The sequence below is a fragment of the Anastrepha ludens genome, chromosome 2 (genome assembly GCF_028408465.1).
Source record: "Anastrepha ludens isolate Willacy chromosome 2, idAnaLude1.1, whole genome shotgun sequence".
NCBI classification, from domain to species: domain Eukaryota; kingdom Metazoa; phylum Arthropoda; class Insecta; order Diptera; family Tephritidae; genus Anastrepha; species Anastrepha ludens.
In genome coordinates, this window is record NC_071498.1 from 7,067,231 (window position 1) to 7,088,296 (window position 21,066).

General features: G+C 33.2%; 1 protein-coding gene across 2 annotated transcripts in view; it reads right to left on the minus strand.

Moving 5' to 3' along the window:
- LOC128862656 (dendritic arbor reduction protein 1-like) overlaps positions 1-20,857 on the minus strand; it is a 50,013-nt gene extending 29,156 nt beyond the window's left edge. The window contains exon 1 of one of the 2 annotated variants that reach the window (XM_054101327.1): positions 20,249-20,857. The gene's annotated coding sequence lies outside the window, so the exon portion shown is untranslated. Of the gene's footprint in view, positions 1-19,181 lie in introns of both variants that reach the window. The other variant, XM_054101326.1, reaches the window with a different exon arrangement.
- Positions 20,858-21,066: the final 209 nt, after the last annotated feature.

Consider the following 21,066-nt stretch of genomic DNA (forward strand, 5'->3'; position numbering starts at 1 on the left):
GCTTTACAATACGTCTTCGACCAAAAAAAAAAATGTATCAACAATTAAAAATAATTGCATGCTTCTATTAACACTCACCGAAATGTTTATTAATGCTATAAATTAAATGGCGACCAGTTGCAGTCATAATTTTACCTGTGCATTAAATTTGCCACACTTTCATAACAATCTGTTGACAATTTTGAGATTTCGTGTATGCAGTGCATTAGGATTTTTATTGAAACTGATTTAAAATGCATAGCGAAGCGTACATTCGCATAATGACGCAGAGGACGCTGTCACAAATTATATATCAACGAAAAGTCAAAGTGACATACGGACCAACATACACATTTGCATGGAAGTTTTAATACAGCCTTCCATATGCATATATATACATATATATTTACACACATACATGCATGAGTGCAATGTAGGATTTTTATGGCACACATTAAAAATTAAAAATTCTCTTTTAACCGCAAGATATTTTCCACAAACATTGTATCTTACCCATTTGACTTGTATATTTTTGGTTTTAGATTTCGTAAGGCATTCCGACTTTTTGCATTCAAATTTCAGCCAGTTTAACAAATTGTCCTAAAAAATGGTGCAGAAAGGAAAATTTATGCACAAATAAAGGAGCGAAGTTAATAAAAAATTAATAAAATAAAGTGCATGCTTACAAAAGTACTCGCCGCTCCTAGCAAATCCCAAATAAAATCTTTCAAGGCAAAACAAAAAAAATATATATTATATTTAATTAATTTAAAATTAATATTGAGGCTCAATGTTCCACCTGAGAACCACGAGAAAATGTATAACATATTTAAGAAAATAGAAAAATTAATTTCACAAAATGAATCATCCAGTTTGAATGATTTGGGTAAACTTACATTACCTTCCGCTTAGTTGCTGCAAGAGTGCCATAATCCAAAAACCCAAAATTTTGAGAAAAACGGCTTCATAGTTTTTAATTTATCTTTGCGTCTCTAAGTGCAGCGTGGGCCAAATAAGACCTACTAATGTTAAGCACAAGTACCTTTTTTATTTTTTGACATATTTATTTTTCTCTTTTTGTAGGTTGTAATTGAATTGTTGGAAATTTATTATGGCACCGTACAGTGCAACACAACGTGTTAAAATTATCGAGTTTTTCTATTCTTACAAAATTAGCCATACAAATTTATTTTTTAAATAATGTTTTGATGTCGGATGAAGCGCATTTCCATTTAAATGGCTATGTCAACAAACAAAACTGTAGATTGTGGTGCTCTGAAAATCCAAGGGTAACACACCAACATCAGTTGCTCCCATCTAAATGTACTGTTTGGTGCGGTGTTATGGCCTCTAGAGTTATCGGTCCATATTTCTTTGAAAATGAGGATGAAACGCCGGAATCGATTTCAGGAGCTTCTTACAGAACATTGATTGAAAAATTTTGGCGGCCAATGGTGGAGCAGTATCCTAATTTGTGGTTTCAACAAGATGGAGCAACTGCGCATACTGCTAGGCAGTAGTCTTTAGTCATTAGTAGGTCTTATTTGGCCCACCCTGTAGATGTGAATACATATTTATCTTCATCAAATGAGCTACTTCAAGGTGGCGCAAAATTAATCATCCAATTTTGTTTTTGAATAACTTTTCTCCTAAATAAAAAAACAAAAATTAATCACTGTCGTTTTTGATTAATATTATCAGGGGCAAAATTGATTGTTCTTCTCTTCTAGAAATTATTAACTTTTTGGTCCTTACGTAATACATATCCGTTCCAATTTCAATAGCTTGAGAACAAATTCTGCTTGCAATGCTCCTATTGTTCGCTCTCTTCATGAACTCAATGATATCTCGAATTTTAAATTATCTAAATTTTTGACAAAAACTTAAATGTATCCACAAATGAACTACAACAGCTACTTAACACAACGCTGGCCTGATCCAATGCATGGGCAATCGAAATTAACACAGATAAAACTATCCAAGTAATATACACAAACAGACAATAGCTTGACTATATATAATAAAGTCATTAAATATGATACAAAAGCCAAATATTTAGGCATAATAATTGATGCAAAACTGACCTGGAAGGAGCATATACTTCAAAAGAGAAACGTAGCTAAAAACAGATTCAGACAAATCTGCTGGCTACTACGAAATGGCTCGCGTCTTTCCCTTGGTCATAAATTGTTAATCTATAACTCCGATCTGGAAATATAGCATCGAATTATGGGGAGCAGCAAGCAAATAAAAACCTTAAAATAATACAACGACTACAATCAAAAATGCTAACGACTATCACAAACGCAGCCTGGTACATAACCAATGACGATATACACAGAGACCTCAAAATTAAATTTGGGGAAGACGTCATACTAGAATGCAGCACAAAGCATATTCACAGACTACTAACACACATAAACGAAGATATGATGAAAATTCCACATTCAGAACTGCAGAAACGAAGACTAAAACGAATAACTCCGGCAGCCCTAGCAGATACTTCAACTAAAATAAATATCAACCTGTTCTACGTTTTATGTTATATAATTCTTATTTACATTACCCCTCTTATGTTGTAAAAAGAAATGTACTTTAAAAAATGATTTAATGTTACGCTTATATTTCCATAATTGTTATAAAAATTACTAAGTATCGAAAGTTGGCAGATGTAATAAATTGGGGGGAAAAAATAAAAATTTTTTTTGATAAAAGAAATTCTGCTGGGTCAGAAATGTAAATCTACAGGGTTAAGGTAAACCATTCTAGATCCCTAAGGGCATTATTATTTCAGTAATTTCTGATTAATTTGCGTTAAGAAGAGTTTCAATTCTTTAAAAATTTAGAAGAAAAAAAATTAATTTTTATTGTTATACAAAGGTAATTTCTGATTAATTTCTTTGAAGCTATGCAGTCCAAAACTTAGCCGTTTTCGGGATACTCGGCTATAAAGATTATTTAAAGAAATTTGTTTTTCTGCTTGTATGCCTATTTTTTTATTGTAAAGGGTATGCCAATTATTCAAAAATTGTTAAATAAAATTTGAACCAAAAAATGGTAGTTAAAAAATGCTGTTAGTTAAAATTTACTATTTAAGATTTTTCATCAAGTGATTCCTACTTTAGATCATTAAGCAACAATTTTTTTTATAAAAACTATTTTGCAAATTATTTTAGAAACTAGTATGTACTTCTATTTTTAGCTAGTCGCAGAGGCAGCTGCAGTACCCGAAGGGGCTACTGCGTGCCTACCAATCGGATGTGCACAGGTTCGAAAACCCAGGCATGAAACACCAAATACTACAATAGAAATTTTTTTTTTTAGTGTAGTGTATTTCTGCCATGGAAAAGCTCCATTCAAAGGTGGCATGCAACTTGAGGTTCATCCGTTTGTGGAACAAGATGCATACTAGAAATGGGAGGGGCACCTCGGCCAAACACTTAACAGAAGTTTACCAGCCAATTATTTATTTATTTTATTACTATAGCACTCTAAAACACTAAAAAACATTTGGACTTGGAATTAGTTCCTCTTTAATTATTTTTGTGTTCATTATTTTGTTTTTTTTTTGTAAAATATTTATTTTATTATTTTTTATTTTAAAATTTATTTCCTTTTTGTGCTCTTTAAACCATGAAAAGGTGCTTGCGAGTGAAATGCGAAATGGTTTGAAATCTGACACATTATCTTCGGGGTAGACTAGATTAGATTTGTGAGGTTTGGACCAGCCCAAGCGCTCAGTCAGGAGGACCATTGTACTACACCCGGCTAGATTACAGTAGAAAGAAAAAAATGATAGACACAATTTTTATGACAAGACGGAAAAATTGCTTTGAGGTCACTCTTCCGTAAACGTTTTGGATTCATTAATGAATCTTAAGCGATTCGGAAGAGGAAGAGTATAAATTTTAACCATCTACATCGCAACACAACAACCTAAGTCAGGTTCTAGAAAACGCTGGATATTCTCAAGGCAAGATAAGAATATTGGGACGCCAATGATTCCCATGGTAGCGGAATGCTGACCACAGACGTTGTACCCTGTGACTACGTAGACCAGCACTTTTAGGCCTTTCCAACTAAGTTTTAGAAGAAAGGTCGTTAATTTCCTGTTTGGTTATTTCACAAAGCACTTGGCTACTCTACAGTAGTTCAACTCAGACCAAAGTCTTCTATGAGGCCGTGAATCGATGCAGAATTGACATCTAGAAAGGGTACAGGGCCTAGTGATATGCTTGCAGAGCCTTTTTAGCCATTTTAGCCACAACGTACAGGCAGCCAAATAAGACAAACTTTGTTGGGTTTTGTAAGACTGTTCAGTTTTGTCTTACATACACCGAGTGTGCAAGTGCTTTTAGTGCAGCTTGAGTGTCAATTCAAATTTCTATTCAGGGTGCCATAGACTTCCGTTAGGAATACCTTAGTCATTTGTCCTGTAGCGTAGGAGTACTAGGTGATTTCGTCTAAGTACCGTCCAAATCCGCTACCATTACTGGTTTTGGATCCGTCGATGTAGAAAGTGTGCAGAAATTAAATTAATAGGTTCTCTGGACCAAGCCATTGATCTCTATCTGAGATCAAAACATCATACACGAAGTATGAAGCTAACGTAAAGTATTTTTGAGGTAATCCATAAAATAAGGAAATAATAAACCACTATAATTCAAGTAATCGAGATATCGCTGTAATTACGCAAAAATACTCAAATCTAAAAATAAATTAAATATTTTATTATTTCTTTTCTGTTTCCAAATCTTGCAACTGAAATGCTTAACTTCCAAGATTTTGTGAAATGTCATAAATGCTACAGCCGTCACAGCGCTTGACGTGTCACACTTTTCCACATATGCAAAAAAAGTAAAAAAAAAAAAATTAAAACAAACACATTTTATTAAAATTTTTTTTTTATTTTGATACATTTCAAACTTTTTCTTTTTGTTATATTTAACTCCACACAAATTGCGCGTTGAGTACAATTTAATAAAATAAACAACTGCATTTGCGTTTAAACGCATCAACCGCCGGCGGCAAGCAGCACCGACGAGCGCCGACCAGCGGCGAGTGTTTTCTTAAAAAATTAGAAACGAAAATATTTGAATGCGATTGCCGCGTACACAACGAGCGACGTGTCAAAAGTTTATTATTATTTTTACTTTTTTAAATGTCAGCTCGAAGAGACAACGAGCAGCGCTAACTGCAATGTAGGCTACTGTTGCAATAATGTGTATACATATAAACATTTGTGTGTGAATGTGGCCTGCATTTGCTACACAGTGCACGCACAAAGTACTGTGTTTGTTGTTATTGTTGAACAGTAAATATCGGTAACTTCTGAGTGGCGAATGCAGTTGAGTAATTGTGTAATAATTAATTTGCTAAGTAGCTAAGCAAACAAATGTATATACATATGAACGCACACATACCTACCCACATTCGCCTTTTCATTTGTCAAGTCGCTTGGGCAGGCAGCCTGCTATGATGTCCACAGAAAGCTTTATTCAAGCACTTTTCAAAGAAATTTAAGCACGCATACATACACAAACTCTCACACATACACACATGCTTCTTATTATGGGAAATATTACGATAAACTATTGAACAAACTAATCGAAGAACGTTTCACTCATATTTACAAACACTAATTTCTTAAGCGTTTTGCATGGGAAAAACTAGTCAAATCAATGCAGCATCACACCATTGCAAGTATATGTATGTATGTATGTATTTACGAACATTCGCTCGCCTCATTTGGTTCATCCGCTACTCATCGGCGGCCATGGTTAATCTGCCAGTGGTCATGGGGATTGATTGTGGATTTATTGTCATTGTTGTTGTTACTGTTGGTTTTGTGAAGAATGTAGAAAAGTGCTTGCATTCGCGCATAAAGAAAATCTCGGCATATTTAAGCCGCCGATAAACAAACTATAAATATTTTTACGGCTGACTATTTTCATATTTTTTCGCCGCTAATACGGCCGCAACTGACAATGTTGTCGGAATTTTTCTTCAAATGTCATTTGAATGCAAATGCATACATATATAGACAAAACTTAGAGAGAGAAGCAAAAAAAAAACAAAAAAATAAAAATAAAAAAGCACAAAACTTGGGAAACAATGTTTTCTCATCACTTGCGAGCGGCTTTCGAGCGAGCGCGCATATGCTTTTTTTTGGTAAATTGTTATTGTTGCACATTGAGCATGTGTTGTAGGTGATTATTTGTAGTGGAAGTGAATTTTTATGCACATAGGCGCGGGTGTGGCAACGCTGCTAATTGACTACAAAGTCACACGACCATTGCGGCAGTCAGTCAATCGACTTAGTTTGTTGTAAAGGCGATGTTGCAATTTTCTTGCGTTGTTGTTTTGTTTTGTAGCCATTTAGTTTTTTTGTTTTTGGCCATCTGCACTTTTTTCGCCGTGTCGCCGTTTTATTTTCATAACATGCGAATTTTTATTGAGCGTTAAATGAAATTACATTCCCGCCTATTGCAAATTATTTTCACTGGCCTTTAACGAGTTTTATATTACGCAGCTACAAATGTACAGACATATGTACATATGTATGTATGTTTGCAGATAGGTAATGTATGCATGCAAGTGTGTTGTCATAAATTTTCTTAAATATTAACCTTTTTTGTTTTGGTTCTAATTAAGTTATCTTTTCTGTGTGTTTATTAATTTCATCCATGAACGCCAGCAGTTGAAGCTCCGTTGGGCTAAGTGGGCAGACGCCATTAACGTACATACATCTTTTACAGCCATTTTCCTATACTGCTTGCAACATTTACACGAAATAAATCTTAAAATCGCCGGCACTATGGTGGCACAGCAATTACGATATATACGAATTATAGTACATATGCACTTACGTATATACATATGTATACAGTCCGATATTTTAATTTTAAACGACTTTTAAAAGAATTCACTAAGGGAAAAATGCTGCGATTGGTACCAGGACTCTGAAAATGCTTGAAATATCTTTCTCTCGCTATATAATTTTGTATAAAATATTTAATGAAATTTTCGTGTATTCTTTGTAAGCCCACGAAAATCAAATGAACTCTTTCTACCAGTCAAGCACTACGTTTCAGGATTTTATTATTATTATTATTATTATTTATAGCAGATATATATAAATATAACCCTAACTTAATTAGTACACCGGCTACTATTGCCTTCAGTGCTATGGATTTTAAATATTAATATTTATCTAAAAGCAAAAAATGCTAAAGTAAAAAAAATATTTTCTTAATTATTTTAATAAAAAGGCCAGAATATTTTTCGGTTTATAAAACCATTGAGCTCGACCAAATACCTAGAACTCTCTCTCCTAACTGGCACCTCTCTTAAGCGGACACCTCCCATAAGCGAACACGTTTTGCAGGCATACCACAAATCCTTCAGAATTTTAAAAACAAGTTTTTCTTGACCGGACAACTCGCCCATAACAGCGTAACCTACTCTTTCCTGACGAATAAGAGCCTTAAGCGGACACTTCTTTCAATACATACCACGTTAATACTTAATAATTAAAAAAAATGTTTTTTTTCTTGAGCGGCCAACGCTCACATAACACTTTAACCCTCCCCCATAACTTATTAATTTTTTCACACTTAACAGAGCGTAAGTACACTGAATACATATTTATTAAAATATATTTTTTTAAAACAGAAGATTTTGACAAATTTTACAAACAACTCAGTCTTCCTAACCAACATTGCATTAGATTCGCTTAGATTAGGCTGAGGTGGCCGCTGATAGAATTTTATCTACATCTTCTCACCAGTGCTAGTGATTATGATACCACACGAACCATGCCATCAACTCCGACTAACCCATATCAACGCAAATCTGAGCGGGCTTAATATTTTAATTTGAACCTACATTTTAAGTGAGCTCCAAAACTTTTTTAAGAGGTACGAAATGCCTATTTGCGAAAAGTGCTAACTCGTAGTAGATAGATTTTAGGAGATTTCAGGACAAGATTTTTCTTGGCAGTAAGTCGTTCGAAGGCCGGCTCAGCTAATTTTCAATTATATCTACATATTTGAAGTTATCTTCTCGTGTAATCCAGAATCCTTTAGTCTAAACCATAATTTTCTATGACAGCAGAAGATGTTTCCGAAGCCGCGACCAGGAGGAGTCACATTGATATAAGGCGCCTTAAGCTAAATTGAAACAACTAAGCATCAATATTAGACGCACGCCACAAATATTACTAGGAGCTCGGCCTAACACGCAAGAAAGAATTCAAGCGCCAATTATATCTACATATATTAGCGGCACATCTCCTATGCTACTGTCCAGCTCTCTCGAAAACTAGACTACGCTGCTTGGATGCTCTCAATTTTGAAAGAATAGAATGTATTCGTGAACTAGAGCTGAGCGACTCCTAAAATTCGCAAGCAGTATACGCATCTTAAGAAATGCATATTTTCGCTAAAATAGGTCTCTGATCTGGTATTGCTATGGACCAAAATGGTCTCTGCATGGCTACGGCCAGCCAACCTAACCTAACCTATCCTGTATATAATATTATACTCGAACATAAACGGCCTTTCAAAAGACGCGCCTAGATTTTGTTTTAAAAATAAAACATGTAAAAACTGACCTTCCTTCAGGCCTCACTATTTTAATTCAAAATACAACTGTGACAATTATAAAAAAATCGCCAAACAGTCGATTCATGATTGCCTAATTCTTGAGAACGTCGAACTATCGATATTGAAGATTGTGCAGCAATACTTTGGCTACAGTAGCGATATTTTCAACAGAACGCCCAGCTGTTGGTCTGCCAGTCCTTTTTCTAAGCTCGACAGACGCAGTTTCTCGACATTTTATCACTAACCTCAGACTTGTCGTTTCATTTGGACGATTATTTGTACCAAAAAATCACCATTTTTGAAGACCAACCATTTTTACAAAAAGTTTTAATAAAACTGTTCATCTGTCTACTTGACAAATGTCAAAGATTACAAAAAGTTTTAATAAAACTGTTCATCTGTCTACTTGCCAAATGTCAAAGATTGCATAAAAAAGGTACCATCTAGGAATTCTTCTACCAGGAGATGACTTCACAGTTTCACTTTTCAAATACATTAAGTTTGAAGTTAAAAAGTGAAATCAAAGCATTTCAAGTGGGAAACTTTTTTTAAGTTCACCGCAGAAAATTCTCTATTCAAAATGACAGAGAGCGTTCAACTCTATGATAATTTCTTTAGTGTGGAAAATTGACAATTGTCAATGTACTGTGCTTTCACGAAACATAAACCTCTTTCCCTGTGATGAGTTAAAAATTTTAGGAATCATTATCAATAAGAGATACAGATGGAACTCCCACATCGATCACCTAAGCACTTCCCTGGTCACACAATTAAACATTGTGAAATGTCTAGCCTCCCCAAAATTTCAATGCGACATTCAATCTATCTTAACAATTGTAAAAACATTATTTATACCCAAAATCAGTTATGGCATTTTTCTTTACGGATATGCTCCTAACTATCTCATAAACAAAATCAAGTCATTACTTAACACTGCAATAAGAACCGCGTTGGGAGCCCTGCGCTCTACACCAATCGCAAATTTATTTTTTGAATCAAAAATATTGAATTTCGAAAATCAAAGAGACCTAACAACTGCTAAACTATTTAAAGCTCTCATAACAAAGCAAGACAACCCGCTTTACAATATCGTCAATAACCTAAAGAAGAGGACAACCACCCTTAAAATACAGCCTGCTATAAGCAGAACAACAGTACTTTGCTCAGCAGTAGGTATACTTTTAAAGCCAACTAAATACGATATTCATATCCATCCCCCATGGTCCTTTAACCCAAAAGCAATTGACACTTCATTGCATATCTTCAACAAGAACAACACAAATCCGATTCAATATCATGCAATGTTCAACGAAGTTAAAAACAAATACTCCAACTATACTTTTATTTATACTGATGGGTCAAAGATGAACCAAAATATATCATATAGCATAACCCTAGAAAATGAAATTATAAAAATATCAATTATTCCATATTATAGTTCTATATATTCAGCCGAAATTATTGCCATATCTGAAGCAATAAATTTAGTAAAGCACAAGAGAAAAAAGGTTGCTATATGCTCAGACTCACTCTCCGCTCTTAATTCCATAGCCAATATAAATAACAGCGACTATTACCCAAACAAAATCAGACACATTATCACACAACACTACCCAAAAATTATTTTAATATGGGTGCCTGGGCACAATAATATTGTTGGGAACAGCCTCGCTGACCAATCCGCGAAACAAGCTCATCGAAGCCCAGTAACTAGCACAGACAATTTGAACTTTCTTGATATTAAAAATCATATTAAACAACACTTCTACAACAAACAACTCCTTGAATGGAATCTAACCAATGACTGGTATAAAAACGTTAACTACACAAAGACCAATATAACAGATTTTCTACAAAAAACTAATAAAAAACCTTCACGACTAGACATTATAAAATTCGAACGCCTTAGGTTAGGACACACGAAAATAACACATGGCCATCTTATGAATAACTCAAACCCATTATATTGTACTTGCAACACAGATATCTTAGTCACAGTAACTCATCTTCTACTGAGTTGCCCCCTGTATGCTACCTGTAGAGAACAAATATTCACTAACACAAACCCAATTTCACACCTCTCAGTCCCTTCTCTTGAGTCAATATCCCTAATAACAAAATTCCTCAAAAGAACCAATCTTTACCATAAGATTTAAAATAAAATTGTATCTACTAAGTTTAAGAATGGAAGTATGCATATGTATATTATATAAAATTATCGAGATTAAGGCCTCGCTGCTATAGCCCCTAACTTAAAATAGCTTATAAGATTTATGTTGTAAGCTAATTTTATATAAATAAATAAATAAAGTGGGAAACTTTTTTTAAGTTCACCGCAGAAAATTCTCTATTCAAAATGACAGAGAGCGTTCAACTCTATGATAATTTCTTTAGTGTGGAAAATTGACAATACAAAAGTTGGATTCGACATTGCTTGTTTTATAAATGGGTTTATAACTCTGGAGCTTCGTCGAAGCAAGAGACCGAAAGTGTGCAATTCATTTCCTCTCAACTGCCAAACCGCAATTGTAAGTACTGAAAGTTGCCACCTGTGTGGCCACAAAGGGTTTGCCCATTTGCTCTACCAAATAACTGTGCTCCTAAGGATATCCGTCAAGTTTACTTTTCAGTCGTTAGCATTTTCTTTCAAAAGGAGGTTAGCAAATATTTCATTATCCTCATATAAAATTGAAACAAATTTCTAGTTGCCATACGCCTTTAGAAACACGAGCGCGCTTATGAATCTGGGTGTTCTAATAAGCCTGTGACCACTATATACATACAAATATTAGAATATAACATTCAAATGCACTCCTGCCAATTTAAATTACATGCAACATTAAGCAATATTGCAACAAAATGTACTAAGTTAAATTGCGCGAATAAAATTTTTAGGAAATACTACAATAATAAAAAAATATTTATTATCTGCAAGAAAATTGCGTATATTTAGCTGCATATTTGTATGTGTGCATATCTATTTGCTTACATATATTTGCCACTTAGTTTGCATATCGCCGATCTAATAGGAATGTGTGCATACAAGTATACATATAAACAACGTCTGTGAAACGATTAATTTACTTTTATTATTTATTATTTGTTATTAAAAACTATAATTACAGCCGAACAGACAGTGGGGTACGACCGTCAAATTGCGCCCCGCAGGCAGGCAGGAGACAAAGCGGCAGACGCCAAGCTGCAAGAAATTGCTGACTACTTGATTTTTTTACAACACATTTTTGTGTTCAGCGCAGCTGAGCTGCCGCACACTTAGACACAGTAAATGGTATACTTACACCTAGACGGTATATCGTACAATGTGGCTGAGGCTTTCAATTACCTCAGGTGTAAAATATGCATAAAACATACACACAGATCTGTAGTGTATTTTATTTTTCAGCATTTATATTAATATAAGTTCTTGCATACATCGGTCGTATATAACTATGTGAACAGATATGAATTAGTAAATGCATTCTAAATAAACAATAAAATATTTTAATTTGCCGCATTATGTCCTGCTGCGTTCCCAATGAGCTATTGAAAGTTTTTCATTAGACTGAGTTATTTGATTAGTTTATATTGTAGCAAAATGAGATTTGTATTTAAAGTACATATTGAGCTTGTTTCGTTTTAATAAAAATTAATCATAAAAACATATGCGAACAAAAAATATATACAATTTGCCATTATTCGACCTTTACAAACATAATTTAATGTTGTATTTTAGCTCTGTTAATAATAACAGCACACGACGTTTTTCTGTTAAGTACATTAAAATGGATGGGCTAGTGTGTTTCATACAGACTTCTTTAACGAAGCTGAAGCGAACAGTAACAGAGGCATTTCTAAGCAGGATATTTGCCGAAATATAACATTGTATTTTCTCTGCTATTCAAATGAAAAGCCGTTAAACTTAATTTTAAGCTAGCCGATAGTCGATACACCCAATAATTTTAATTGCAATTAATCTAAATAAATAAACAAATTTAATAAATTTTAAGGTAAAATAGATTGAAGCTTTTGTACGAGTGGGTACATAATTCATTTTATACCGACTGCTCTGCCAGGCGAACAACAATAGGGACATGCGTAATAACAGAAACAGAGATATAAGGAGTAACAACATATTTGTCGAAATATAACATTGTTCAACAGCAGTGACTTCCTTTTTGTATGTAGTGCTCATTTTTAGACCTAAGTAAATATATCGTAATTTAATAAATAAATAAATAATATTGTATTCTCACTTTTTTTCAAACAAATAATTCGCAGAATTTTTTCTTATGAAGATTTTAAATTATCATTAAAATTCAAGAGATTTTTTAACTAGATATGAACTTATAAAATAAAAGATATAAATAAAAATGAAAACGAAAAATTTAAATAAATAATATAACTAAATTAAAATTTGTTTTTTTAAATAAGGGAGAATGGGGAGTTTTGAGGCGGGTTTTGTTTTTGGACCCGTATTACTCAAAATCTTAATATTCTGCATATCTCAACGATGGAATCTTTAGTCAATGAATACTGGAAGCTATTGGTATGGCCTATTTAACAAAACTACAATTTTCCTTAAAATTAAAATTGTATATAATCATATAAAATATAATATATTACAAAATTCAAAAATGTGGGGAGTTGTGAGACACCATGGTTGAAGTCAATAAAAATGACTTATTTTTGTTGTTAGTTCTTTATTAAGATGAAAAATAAAAAAGAAAAGACAATTGTTATAAAAAAGTGTATGAAAAATGCAATGCCATCAATCTGATGATTCGCAGTGAGAACATGTATAATAACCAGTTCGTAAATTGGCGCGCTTTAGGTGCACAGCTCGATCGCGTACATTGCAATGAATGGAATTGTTTCTGCTTAACTTAAAACAATAAAAACTCAAATTTAACCAAAAATTTCATGGTATATATACAAACAATGCATGACTATTGCGAGGTACTTATGAAAGATCCGTTAAAACGTCGAAAAAATGGTGTCTCACAACTCCCCAAATCGTTTTTTTTATAAATGGCCGCGTAGTCATAAACACATCGAACGTTCATGCCGAAGTGAATGTGTAAATTCAAAGCTAATAGGACAATTAATAACTTGTATATATTAACATTTGCAATTCGCTTCAACAACTGATCGAATGTATCGCAAAACAAATGATGAAAAAAACTTACAGAGAAGTTCCACAGTAACTGGAGAGACGCGTCGAATGCGTGCAAATATGACCAATGCTAGCTGAAAAGAGAGATCGCATCGAGAACACTTGTTGACACTTAAAATCGAATGTAAACAAATGAATAATGCCGAACGGTAACAATGTCTCACAACTCCCTGTGTCTCACAACTCCCCATTTTCCCCTACTAAATATTTATTTATTACAAATATAAATTAAATTAATATTAGATATATATACAAATAAATAAATATTAATATTTAGTATTAAAAAAAAAACAAATTTTAATTTAATTACAAATTTTGCATTTTAATTATTAATTTAATAACAATTTGAATTTCTTTTTTAATTTCAATTTAATTTATTAAATAAATATAAATACAATTTAATTCAAATTAATTTCGTGGTAGTTAATTTTTAATTTGCTAAAAATTATTTTTCTAAAAAAATTTATGTATTAATTGTATTTTAAAATTGTATGTTTTGAAAATTTCCTTAAGCACAGGAAACGCAAAAAATATGCCTCTCATTAATTTCAACACTTTGAATATTAAAAAAAAAAAATTAACACCCGAAAACATGGGTAATTTAAATTTCCTACTATTTTATTTTTTTACTTTTATATATCAATTTAAAAAAACATAAGCAAATGTCGAATTATTTTTTAATGACATATCGAAGAAAATAGTTCTGAAATATGTGTTTGTTTATCAACCTAAGTATATTTAGCTCATGGCCCATTTGTTGGTAGTCTAACAAAAGGAGACAAATTATGAGAAAAACAAAAGTAAATATCTATAAATAAAAGTATGCCTGTGTGTGTGCATAAACGTATGTACATATGTGTAGCAGGTAGATAGGCATTTTTATTTATGAGCCAACACTTGTGGTTTGCATTTTCTATTCGCTCAGAAATCATTATTGCTAAATATTAAATAAGATATGTGAACTTAAAATTTATGTTACAAAGTAATTTTTATAATAGCAATTAAAATCTCTCGTTAATTAAGAAGGAAAAAAACCACACTACTATAACATCAATTTAATTTTAAACCTAACTATTGTAATATATGTATATGAAATATGTACGTCTTAAGATGCAAAGAAAATTTGTATGGTTTAAGATTTTATTGGAAAATTTTCACAAAATTAACAAATGTAATAAAATTTTATTTATAAGAAATTCTTAAGTGCGGCCACAAGCACAGTATTAATTAATTTATTAAAAATTTCTAAATGGTTTTACAAGTGCATGCTGGTAGGGTAGTAAATCAAAAGATTACTCAGAAGTTTTATGATTTGTTCAGTTAACATCGACATTGTTTCTGTTTGTAAGTATATATGAAGATACTTTCTTGCTTCACTTAAATAAGAAATTAAAATATCAAATCGAAATTTTCCACACATTTTTTGGGCAAACGATAAGTGAAACAACATAAATATTAAGCGAGTAGGTACTTTGCTAGTTATTTATCATGCGCAAAATGCTCTAAATATGCAATGAGGTGGATTATCCGTTTTTAAACACATCTTTTTTTTGCACAAATTATTCTTTTTGTCGCGAGAATTTTCACTCATCGCCCAAGGTGCTAAAATAAATTGTTTATTTCATTCAAAAACGCTTAATTTTTTTTAGTTATAACAACGAATCCGAACTTTATCGTTAAAAATTTCCTCATTTTTTTCGATTTTTTTCTTTGATATTTTATTTAATTTTTTTTTATTTCTTCTACGATACAGCGAAACTCGTTTTACGAAGCTCAAAACTGTTTGGTAGAAAATTTGTTGCTGCAAATTTCATTACAAGGAAATTAAAACGCAAAAATAGATAAAAAAAAAATAGTTCGTTAGAGGCATAGGTTTTTTTTAACAGAGGCTTAGATCGGGTATACCGGTTGTATTTGAAAATTTGTAAAAATAGTTGTTATTTGTGGGTATGCCTACATTTTTTAGATTATGAAATGAGAAAATAAATGAGCTGATATTTATTAAAAAAGTCGTTTAAAAGAATGCAATTTTATTGTTTTTTTTTTTTAATTTTATTATTCATGGAGGCGCAAAATTAATCACCCCATCGGAAGAGTTATACTTTTTGCAAATAGCGACGTAATTCAATCATATTAGACAGCCGCTGTATACAAACAGACAAGCAATGGCGCGCATAAAAAGATGTTCACTAGTCAAAATAAACTTTTTTGTATTTAGTAACAAACAAATCTAAATTGAATGATTCATTTTGTGCCACTTTGTACCCGCGCCTCACTAGATCAGTATTTCGCATTGATTTTTCACGAGCCCGTTATACTTATTTGAAAATAACTCGAGAAATTAATGGTATCACACTAGGAACTTTTCTTAATTAATGAAAGCAATTTGAAAAAAAAAATGGTCAAATGACAAAACAACATTTTTGAACAAAAAAAATATTTTCTAAAAAAACAAATATTTTGTTAAAAATGAAATATTTTTCTTATTTATTTTAAATTATATTTTTTACTCACAACAAGCGTTTGAGTTAATTGATTTTAAACAATAAAAATTAAATGTTTGTTAGAGTCGCAGTTCTACTGAGTTTGAGTATTTGAGTTAAAATATTCTGAAAAACCAAAAAAAGCTTATTTACAGAGATTTTTCTTACATGAGAAGTTGTAGTAATTTTCTTTCAATTTATTACAATTTTATAGAATAAATTTTTTTGGAATATTGCATTTAGTTCCAAATTTGTGTAGAAATACTTCATAGAATTGAACGAATTTAGAAAGTCTTCTTACATTTTGCGCTTCTCGGATACTATCCCTACCTAAGAAGCACGAGGCGTTTTGACTTGCTTAAAATCATTGCAGAACAGGAGCATAATTTTATCTTTCTCTTTCATTTTCGATTCGATCCGAGGTGCTGCTGACTGTGGCGCTGTCGAATGTGTCGTGTCGCTTAAGAGGATTTTATTTAATATTGCGGCCAGAGCTCTTCGTAATGCTCGAAAAGCTTGTATTACTAGAGCCCTTATTAAGTTTTATAAAATCTATGAATTTATTGAAAAACATTTTTCATGTTCAAAAGATGGCTTATTGAATTGTTTCAATAATTATTAAAAATTTGTTTTTTTTTTTTGTATTTTCATTTCTTTCAATGCCTATTAACCTTAAAATGCGTTTACTTAGTCCATATTATATTTATTGGGCTAATAAATAAATAAATATACATAAGCTGACACCTGGGGACTGGGACTGAAAAATGTGTGCTTATAAGAAAAGTGTGGAAAAAATGAAAAATATTTTATAGGAGAGAAAATTAAAAAAAATGATTAAGTATTTGTGGTATGCACTGAAAAGAGTGTTCGCTTATGGGAGGTATTCGCTTAACAGAAGTGGTCGCTTAACAGAGTCGTCCGCTTAACAGAGGTGTCCGTTAGGAGAGAGTACAGTGCATTTATCAAATAACTATATGATACAAAAGAGGATCAGTAGGCATGCTAATTTCTAATAATCGCTAATAGTGCCCTGTCTGTGCAGTATTCATAGAGTCCGCTTCACTTGAGAGGGGCAATAATTTTTATGGAAGAAAATGGTTATTAAAGCAACCATAGTAATCTAAAGTTTTTTGATAACTCAAGTGAAAAGTCAAAACTATTGAGCGAAGTCCAAACGTTGTGGATATATGCGTGAAACAAAGTGCCACCTATGGTGAGAACTACAAAGGCGGAACTGCGATGGCTTTAAAACGGAAGGAAAACTGCAAAGCCCTTAGGATTGCATGAAATTCCACACTTCCAACAGCAAAAATAAAGAAATGGCTAATGTATCAGCCAGAAAATCAATCGGTCGCAAAGCTATTCTTAAAGTACCACATCTGAAGCTTAAAAAAAAAGAGAAAAAGAATCAATTTTGAATAAATTTCAACCCGATTTTGCAAGGGACCACTTGGCTTGGAGTTCTGTTACAAATAGCGATCCCGTTGAGTGGAAGTTCACAATGCAATGGATGCAATTACTATTTTCATGACTTAAGAAAAGAGAGAAGATACTTAAGAAAGGAGGTAAGGTAATTTAGTCGACATCTTGAAAGTGAAGTTGGTGTTTTCTTATGGGGAGCAAAATCGTACTATGGCGCATTCAAAGTGCAGATTGTAGACTACAAAATGACAGGAAACAGCTAAGCGCTGTTGGAATCATCTTTTCCCCTCAGATTTGTGACACATTTGGAGCTATTGATTGGTTCTTTCAACAGTGGAATGCACATGGACAGACTTCAAGTTTGGTCGAAACTTGGATTGCGTTCAAAAATGTTGAAACTTTAGCATGGCTCCCACATTGCCCAGTTCTGAGCATCAGTGAAAATCTATGGGATGGCTCGCACGTAAGGTTAATGAGAAATGGCAACAATTTGAAGATAAAAAAGCTATAATTCGGATCATCGAAACGACCTGGTCTGAAATTTGATTAAATTTTGAATTTGAATTTGTACAAATCCGACGCTCTTAAGAAATAATTTATTAACAAGGTGGCAGCAAAAACTATTAAGCTTTAAAGTAGTTTTTATTTACAATTAAATTGTACAATATTTCTTGTATAAAATTGTTGATGAACAGGGTTTAATCCTACAATAAAGAAGGAGAAGGAGCAGAAGAAGAAAAGAACAAAATTTCCTAATATATATTTGTTATTATTTTTTCGCATTTGCTTAGCGCCTCTATTCAAGTGAAGCACTAATCCAAGCAGAGTATTGCGCCTGCTGAAGTTTTACTGCTGTGAAATATCGTTAGATGAAATAATTTTTTGATGCATGCCTGCTTTCGGGAAAAGTACAATTTTCACTTGAATTATCAGAAAACCCTGGATTACTAGAGCAGATACGGTTGCTTTGATAACCATTTTCTTCCATCAAAATGATTGCCTCTAATCATGTGAGCCGGGCTGTATATGTATTTTTCTTAAGGGGTTAATCCCCATTTTGATTGTAATTAGTTTTTAGTGCTTTTGGTAAACAACTTTTTGTGCGTCTATAGACTGTAAGAAACTTGAATTTTTATAGACTAAATTTATATGAATTAACAAATTATTTGTAATTTTCTATTTTTAATTTTTAACTTAATATATTTTTTTTACATATTAACTTATTGCTACTTACAAATATACATAAAAATATTGGCTCTAAATAATATTTGCTACGAGTGCCACGATGTGTGCGCAACAGCCAACTACCCACTACAGTCACTACGTGAACTATGCTACGAGGTGAAATAAAACTACACAATTTCAAAGCGTGTAAGTAAATGTAAGCATTGGTTAATTTATTTCAACTACTATTTTTCTACTATTTACAACACATTTATTATCACAATATTTTGATTATAATTTATTGAAATTTTTTTACTAAATTTAGTTTTTTACTGAAATTCAACACCCACTCACCTGGATATGAATGGCACTAGTAGAAGAATTCAACGAACTTGCTGCTGTGTGCGCTTGTGTCACGCCGCAGCCCACCTTCTCTGTTGCTTTCACACGTGCTCAGGACCTTTGGAGTGCTGAACTCTTTTATTTTTTTTTTTGCTTAAAGTATTTTTTTTAATACTTGCGTATGTTCCACTTTTCCTTTTTATTTTGTATTCTTTTTTTTATAAATTTTTACACTTTAAGCAACACGCACAGTGAGTGTAAACTTTCACAAATTTGTTTGCAATCGACACGGCACGGGGAGCAGGAATAGCGGCTAATGCCGGTCGAGTGTGTGACGCGCATTTGCTGAGTTATTTGAGTTAAGGTTTCAGCCTGCAAATTCCCGTACTCTAAATACACTTATTTATGGGTAGATGCGTTGCTGGTGTATCGAGTGCGTGCGTGTGTGTATGTGTTGGCGTGTTGCGCGCAAAAAATCGATAAAAGTTTACGCGAACGCGTGCAAAATACAATAATGAAAAAAAAAAAAAAACCAACAGAATTACAGCCGGGCGACTGATACTAGCAAATGCGTACAAAATACGTCACTAAGAGTCGCTGGTTATCTGCATAAAATTGTATGCTTGCAAAATGTGTGTTTGTGTGCGCGCAGTAGAGCGATTCATTCATGCATTCATTCAACACTGGGTAGCTACTTGTTGTTGCTTTGTTTGATTTGTGCTGTTATTGTTGCTGTTGTTGCTATTGCTGCTGTACGCCGTTTACACGCTGTGGGGGTGTAGGCGTTTGTCGTATGGCCGCTTCGGCTAACTAACATACGGACATGCACTGCATAGACGTCTGTATGTATGCGTGTATGTATGTACTTGGGTATGTGCATACATAAGAGTGCATATATAGGTGTGTATAAAGTTGTTATACCAACAAAGTGTTGTCTGACTGACTGACTGGCCGACTGCTTGATCTAATAAAATAAAATCCTTTCACTTTTTATCTTGGCGCACCGCACACACAGAAAGTAAAATAGGCACCCAACAACAAACTTCGTGTGCGGACACTTTCTTTTTCACGGTTCTCACCTGCTGTTTGTGTTAGTTGTAGAGAATTCACTTTGCTTGGCACTTTTTTAAATACTAAATATCAGAAAATCCTTATTGGTTGGCTTTTAAGCTTTGCAATTTACCAATTAAGGTCCACCAAGTTCAAGTTCATGCGCTGATGTTGTTTTTATTTTATTTGCATAATTTTTTTATTTTGCGATAGACTCTGTTGCACAACCGAAATTGCTAATTTGACACGCAGTTAACTCAATCAATTTTTCTGCGCTCGCATTGGTGGTGAAAAGTCTATTGTAGGTAATTCTGTTTTCACAAAATTTCTTATATTTCTGCATATACTTTTCAATGTTCTTTAGCGCGTGTTTGCTTGCACTGAGTTTTTTTTTTTTTTTTTTGTTTTTTCTTAATCACTTTTTACTTTTCACAATCGAATTTTCAATAATTGAATTTAAATTTTTCCACTGGTATTTCTTGCTTTCGGTTGTATGTGTTTGATAGCTGCTGTTGCTGTGCTTTTGCTTTTCTATTAGCCGTTGCTGCTTGTTTGCTTGGAGCAATTGGAGAACTAACCGACGCGCTTGCTCGAACACAACTGAAGCACGCGAAGAGCACACATTTGGTTTTTATGAATGAAAATTCAACTTGCAGCCGCTTCGGCATCTATCAGCCGCCAGCCAGCCACAAGCAATGCGGCTGTATGGCCCAGCACACACTTACACACACATACACAATGGTTTGAATGTGTGTGCTTAGCCGGCTTGCGTGCTCCCCAACCATGGCCCAGCTAACCGCTTGCTTACGTAGTTACCATCAGCCGAATAGGGGCCGGTGCGCTCAGT